The sequence below is a fragment of the Loxodonta africana genome, chromosome 25 (assembly GCF_030014295.1).
Source record: "Loxodonta africana isolate mLoxAfr1 chromosome 25, mLoxAfr1.hap2, whole genome shotgun sequence".
Taxonomy (NCBI): domain Eukaryota; kingdom Metazoa; phylum Chordata; class Mammalia; order Proboscidea; family Elephantidae; genus Loxodonta; species Loxodonta africana.
This window is the reverse complement of record NC_087366.1, coordinates 43,572,217-43,579,458: the sequence shown is the minus strand read 5'-3', so window position 1 is coordinate 43,579,458 and position 7,242 is coordinate 43,572,217. Positions and strand designations below refer to the sequence as shown.

The following is a 7,242-nucleotide window of genomic DNA, read 5'->3' as shown; positions in this document are numbered from 1 at the left end:
ATGTGACTGTCGTACTGACTCTGTGAGGTGGCTAGAGATTATTAACCCCGTTTTAGCTATTATTTTTAAAATTCTATTCTAAGGAAGACTAATCATTAAATTATTTGAAATTGAGAAGTTACAATTTTGGCATAGATATGTGAGGCATATTGTTGTTTTTGGTTGCCTTTGAGTCGATCTCTACTCATGGCAACCCCATGAGTGAAGAATAGAACTGCTCCATGGGGATTTCAAGGCTGTGATCAGAAGCAGATGGCCAGGCCTGAGGCACCTCTGGGTGGGTTCAAGCTGCCAACTTTTTGGCTAGTAGTCCAGCACTTAACCATTTGTGAGGCACAGACAGAGAAAAAGGAATAAAAGGGAAAATAACCAAGAAGAGTGAATGCTGTGAAAATATAACAATGGTCTCTTTAATGACCCAGATAATGGTGGCTCCCAGATAGCTTAGTGTGGTTTGCACAGGCTTCACTTGGTTGCGCCAAGACCTGTCCACAAGCCAAAGGGTCTCTACCGACCAAGTCATAGAAGTGACTTCTGTCCACACGCAAGGGGTGAAATGAGCTCCCAAGGCCCTGCCCGCCTTCATCACAGAAAACAAAAAAAACCAAACCCAGCGCTGTTGAGTCGATTCTGACTCCTAGCGACCCTATAGGACAGAGTAGAACTGCCCCATAGGGTTTCCAAGGAGCGCCTGGTGGGTTCGAACTGCCGACGCTTATGGTTAGCAGCCGTACCACTAACCACTATGCCACCAGGGTTTCCAAGAAGGTGCACTTAAAATGTGACTCCAGCTCATCTGACAAAATCATCACATATGTTAACCATTTCTTATTCAGAAAGAGTTGCTACTAACAAAACTTCTGAGGACATCCCAAATATTTCTTAGAGAGAAAACACAAGAGCATGGCACCCAAAGAAGCGAACAGGAAGGACCAGGTACTCATTGTCATTGGAGGTGCCAATCACCCCAGGGCATCTCTAGGCCCTGGGCCCCTCCCAAGTACACAGGGGAGGAAACCCTCCCTTCTGCCAGCGTCTGAGTCTGAGCAGTCAGTTAGAAGACAAGTTCACGGTGACATGAGCTAGAGAGGGCTGTAGGCTCCGTCCCCGAGGCTGCTCCCATCCCTGGGGGCTCCGACCCCCAACAGCCGAACATCTCCTGGGAGGCGTAGGTCACGTACACGAAGCCGTCCTCGTCCTTGTAGTCCCTGTAGACCTCCGCCATGGTCATGCTCATGCTGGCCAGGCTTTTATTGTTCACCAGCAGGTAAAAGGCTTCAGTGGCCCTCAGCACCATGCGGCTCCTGGGTTTGGGGGGAGGTGGCAGAAAGGACAGAAGTTAGTCTGGCAGGGCGTGGGCCCCCAACCTATAGATTTACCTCAGTGTGTAGATAATGTAACCATATCTACCCAAGATGTCCTCCCCCCCACACACCCCTGAGTGTTGCGGCTCTTAAACTTTAGAATTTCAACAATTAGAATTGTTGAAAATAGGATCCTCCACACAAGTGACTTTTTCATGTGTGTGGTAAAATATATAACAAAACATTTGCCATTTCAACCATTTTTACATGTACAACTCAGTGACATTACTTTCATTTGCCTTGTTAGGCAACCCCACCACCATGATCCATTCCCATAGATTTTGATTTACTAGATCTCAGAAGCAGTCCAGAAATCTGTATGATTGTGAAGCAGACAGACCTCCCTTTGTGAAACATTGCTCTAGAGAGCACAGGCAGACTGCCTGCTGCCCCTGTCCGTGCCTGTGGTCTCTAAAAAAAAAAACAAACGACCAGTTGCAATCCAGTCAACTCTGACACGTGTGACCCCATGTATGTCAGAGTAGAACGGTGCTCCATAGGGTTTTCAATGCTGATTTGTCAAAAGTAGATCACCAGGCTTTTCTCGTGAGGCATCTCTGGGTGGACTTGAACCCCCAACCATTACATTAACAGCCGAGCACATTAAGAACTTGCATACTCAGGGACTCCAAACTTCTCATTAACCATCTGTTATGGATTGTGTCCCCCCACCATGTGTTGCAATCCTAACCCCTATACCTGCATATGTAATCCTGTTTGGAAATAGGGTTTTCTTTGTTACCTTAACAAAGCCATAGCAGTGTCTGGTATGTTCTAAACCTATTCACATCTGAGTGACATAAAGAACAGCATAGACACGGAGGCAGGCCCACACAGGGGAAGACAGATGCCATGTAAGAACCACCAAGAACCAAGGAACGCCTGGGGCTACCAACAAGAAAGGAACTGATTCACCTGAGCCCCTGATTTGGACTTTTAGCCTCTAGAAAGGTGAGAAAATAAATTTCTGTTTTGAAAGCCACCTACTTGTGGTATTTGTGTTACAGCAGCCCGGGGAAACAAAGACACATGCCTTCCATCTAAACGAGAGCCCACCAGTCTTGTTCTGTCTTGTTTAAGAGCCACAGCTGGTCCACTCCCAGCGCTGGCTCTGAGGTGCTGAAGAGGCTAAATGTATGTGATGGGGGGAAGGGAAATGGCTTCAAAACCTGGTTAACTAGCACTGAATAGTCCAAAGGTGGAGTCCCAACCATTGCACTGTCCCCTGTGATGAGCAAAAAGTCTGTTTTGCGTGGGAAAGTGTGGCGCTGAAGGTGGGTTCTTGCCAACAACTTTGGAGGAGCAACCCCACCTGTACAGAAAGGGCACCTTCATTTCTGTTCTTCTTCTTCCAGGCTCTCGTTTTACTAAGGTTGAAGCTGTGTGCGTGAAGCAGGCCCGTCTCCTCTCTCCGTGGATCAGCAGCGGCATAGAACATTGTCCTACTGAAAACTCCCTCTCTGGCCTCAAGGGAAAACCTACTTAGGGCCAAAATGGTGTCACTGGGCTTTTAAAATACCTGAAAACAGAGGGCTCTTTGGACTAGTTTCAGAAACAAGGCTCCTTGAAAAAATTATTTGAAAAATTTGAAGGTAGAAATTAAAATATAGTTCCAGTAAAATGTGGGAAAAAAAAGAGAAGACAGCGGTTATGTCAGCACTGGAGGCCCTTAGTCTCTTGAGAGGTGTTTGCAAGATACTCCCTGCCTGTTTCAAGTAGGTTAATCATGAGCATACCCTTTTCTAAGGCACAATCGAAAGAAAACGGTATGATAAACTCTTCTCCTCCTCCTTCTCCCAGACTGCAGAAGACCCCCGAAAAAGACTGGCCACACTCAACAGCCTCCCCCCGCCCCTCCGCCCCCCCCCCCCGTACTTTCCCACCTACCGAAGCAGGCTGAGGAACTGGGTCATGGTCAGCTCCTGAGGGACCAGGAACTTGGTTTTGTCCAGCGGGGGCAGGAGCTTCTCACGGGGGCAGCGCTCCACTATCACCTGCCAAGAGGGTCAGTGTGAGTCTCTTCTGGAACAAGCACCTGGGAATGTGGCTCAGGCTGCTCTGCACCTTAGGATCTTGGGGCAGAGAGGAGGCTGTGGGGCGGGCTTTGTTTTTCCAGAGAACAGGTCTGCAGGCCCTGAGCAGAATAAATACACTGGAGTCTTACCGGGATCTTGCTTGGGAACTTTGCCCGGATTCCAGCCACTTCTTCTCTTCTGGTTGCTGTGAAAATTTAAGTGCAAATGAATAGCTAAGTCTGTAGGAGAGGCCTGTGTCTCTCCTCCCCTCTCAGGGGCCAGAACCCAGGAAGGTGCCCCAGGAGTCTTACCTAAGCTCTTCCTCTGCTTGAAAGGTCTGAGGCTTGGGCTTTTCTGTGGAGGCTGCATTTTACTCAGCAGCTGTGTCTGTGTCTGATTTCAAAAGCCAAAAAGCCTGTAACTGGAATCTAACTCCTTCCTCCAGCTGCTTCCAAACTGCCTGCAGGAGCTGAAGGAGGCCCTTATGTAGGGCTGGTGACATCAGGCCTCTCCGGTCCCTCTTCCCCCCACGTCTCTCCCGGGCAGGAGGGCGGTCAGGTCTGAGGGGGAAACGGAATAGCCACCTGCTCGTTAGTCAGAGGAAGCCACTTTGGTCCCTGCCAGTTAAGAATGTGTCTTTGCTGAAGAAGTGGACCTGTTGCCATCGAGTCAACACTGACTCATGATGACCCCTGATACGGTTGATAAGGTGTGAGGAGACCTGGTTGGCACAGTGGTTAAGAGATCAGGCTGCTAACCAAAAGTTTGGCACTTTGAATCCACCAGCCACTCCTTGGAAACCCTACAAGGGAGCTCCACTCTGTCCTGTAGGGTTACTATGATTTGGAATCAATTCGACAGCAACATGTTTCGTTTTTTTGATTTAGAGGTGCCTTTTTTTTTTTTAGAAGAAAGGCTTAGTGATCTATTTCCAAAAAGTCAGCCATTGAAAATCCTGTGGAGCACATGTTTACTCTGACACACATGGGGTTGCCATGAGTCAGAGCCAACTCAATGGCAACTTTTTTTTTGTACTTTAGATGGTCTACAGAGCAAACTAGTTTCTCATTAAACAGTCAATACACATATTGTTATGTGACATTGCTTGCCGACCCCACGACATGTCAGCACTCTCCCCTTCTTGACCTTGGGTTCTCCATTACCAGCTTTCCTGTCCCCTCCTGCCTTCTTGTCCTTGCCCTTGGGCTGGCATGCCCATTTGGTCTCATTTTGTTTTATGGGCCTATCTAATCTTTGGCTGAAGGGCAAACCTCAGGAGTGATTTCATTACTGAGCTATAAGGATGTCCAGTAGTCATACTCTCAGGGTTTCTCTAGTCTCTACCAGAGCAGTAAGTCTGGTCTTTTTTTATGTGTGTGTGAGTTAGAATTTTGTTCTACATTTTTCTGCAGCTCTTTGTGGGGCCCTCTATTGTGAGCCCTGACAGGTGAATCAGTGGTGGTAGCTGGGTACCATCTAGTTGTGCTGGACTTAGGCTGGTGGTACTTGTGATCCATTAGTCCTTTGGACTAATCTTTTCCTCGTGTCTTTGGTTTACTTCATTCTTTTGTGCTCCAGACAGGGTGAGACCAGTGGAGTATCTTAGATGGCTGCTCACAAACTTTTAAGACCCCAGACAATGCACATCAAAGTAGAATGTAGAACATTTTCTTTATAAACTACGTTATGCCAATTGAGCTAGCTGCTTCCTGAGAACAGCAACTTTTTTTTTTTTTTTTAATAAGTAAAGGCTCATAATGTACTACATTGGTCCTCACTCTAACATGGTCTTCTAGGCCTGACCTGAAGAGCTCTGGATAGAAACAGCCTTACGTGAGGACATTTTGAAAGTAGAGAAATGAAGGACTTCCAAGATGGATTGACCCTACCTTGAAATACACGGCTTTTTTCACGGTAAGAAATAGAGACCTCTATTTTTTTTTATCATTAGGGAACACTAATTTTCCTCTGCTGCAATGATTGTTATTTTCTAAGCAACTACTATGTTTTTTATTGGTTTTGTGCTTTGAAATTCCACACAAAGAAGAGTGTAGGCTCTAAAGTTAGACCACTTGGGTGTGAACTCTGCTCTTGTCACCTAATAGCTGTGTGATCTTGGGTCAATTGATACATCTCTCTCTCTGCCTCAGTGACCTCAAGTATAAAGTAAAGAGAATAATATATCTACCTCAGGGGACTGTAAGCATCAAATAAGTTAGTACATGTAAAAAAATAAAATAAAACTGAGACCAACACTTAGCTTATACTGCTCAATGGGAAGTGTAAGTCACTGTTTTCACCATTTTGTTGAAGAAGAATCTGGGATGAGAGAGGTTCTAGGCAGTCTATGAAGAAGATAGTTTTTGGCTTTCAGGCTTGCATGAAAGCCTAAGGGTGGGCTAGACAACAGACCTAGCTTATCAACATTGCCATTCTCTCTACCATCATCATCATCATTATTATTCTTCATCAGAAAGGGAGGAAACATTTATCAAGTGTGTTTGACACTGTGCTAATTACTACATGTATTTTCTCAGTTTTTTCTTCTGAAAAAGAGGACTAAAGCTCAGAGAAACAAAATAAAATGATGTCCACTCCACAGCTGGTGGGATTTGAACCCATGTCTATGCAGCACTGAAACCCATGCTCATTTCATTGTAACATAATGTGTTCCATTCCTGAACTTTAAATAAAAAGCTTGGGGTGGGGAACCTTATGGTCTTAGAGAAACCATGTTCTGAGTCATCCTTCCAGCAGTCTCCTCACTCCTATGGTTGTGTGCATCTTCAAAGTTCAGATAAAAATGGGGAATGTACCCTCTAGTCCCTCGAAATGTGAAGACTATTTCTCCCTTACTCCCCAAATGCCATCTCAGATAGTTTTTTAGAAATAGAATTATGGCATCTCAGTGTGAAGGTGGATAGGCCTCCTCCAGCACCTTTGTGGGGCCAGGGTAAAAGACTAAGGGCCCTGCCTCACAGCTCCCACACTCCACTGCCATCAGCCTTGGCTCTCCCTTCCTGAGTCAACTTCGCAGGTTTCTTTGTCTTATCCATTGTGTCTTATGCTGGGTTCTTTAGAGGAGCAAAATCAGTGAAATGTATATATAAATATATAGAGAGAGATTTATTTCAAGGAAATGACTCACACAATTGTGGAGGCTGGTAAGTCCCAAATTCATGGTCAGTGGCAGGCTGGAGGCCTCTTCTGACTCTCGTGGTAGCAGGGGCTGACGAACCCAAAGTCTGCAGGCTAGGTGGCAGGCTGCCGGATCACATCCGAAGAACCTGAGGTCAGAGGATGACAAGGTGAATACAAGATCAAATACAAGATCAAGAGAAAGTAAGCTTTGCTAGAGCACCCATATGTACTGGATGCAGGCCCCACCCCCAAAGAAACTCCCCTTTCAAATGATTGGCTGCTCACATCAGATTACAAAATGGAAGATGATTGCATAATATCTGCCAAACCACTGAGAATCATGGCCTTGCCAAGTTAACACATAACTTTAACCATCACATATGAGAATGAAAAAAGATGTTCTGACGTGGAGGCATTCCAGGGCTAGTGCCAATCCCGTAGACACAGGAAAATAAGAAGGAAAAAAATAAACTTAATGTGAGTCTGAAAAACACTTTGGAAAATGGTTGCAGGTGGTAACCTGTCTTTTTGTCTTCAAGGAGTTTACTGCTTACTGGGGAGATAGACAATAATAAAAGAAGCACACAAATAAAAGTAAAATTCCAAGTGTAATACACAATGAGGATAAACCAAAACCAAGCCAAACCCCTTGTTGTTGAGTCAATTCTGACTCACAGCAACCCTAGGGGACAGGGTAGAACTGCCCCTAGGTTTTCCAAGGA

At 45.7% G+C, this 7,242-nt stretch overlaps 1 pseudogene; it reads right to left on the bottom strand.

Annotated features, from left to right (window-relative positions):
• Nucleotides 1–414: 414 nt before the first annotated feature.
• On the bottom strand, nucleotides 415–6,984 carry LOC100655546 (microtubule-associated proteins 1A/1B light chain 3C-like; annotated as a pseudogene).
• Nucleotides 6,985–7,242: the final 258 nt, after the last annotated feature.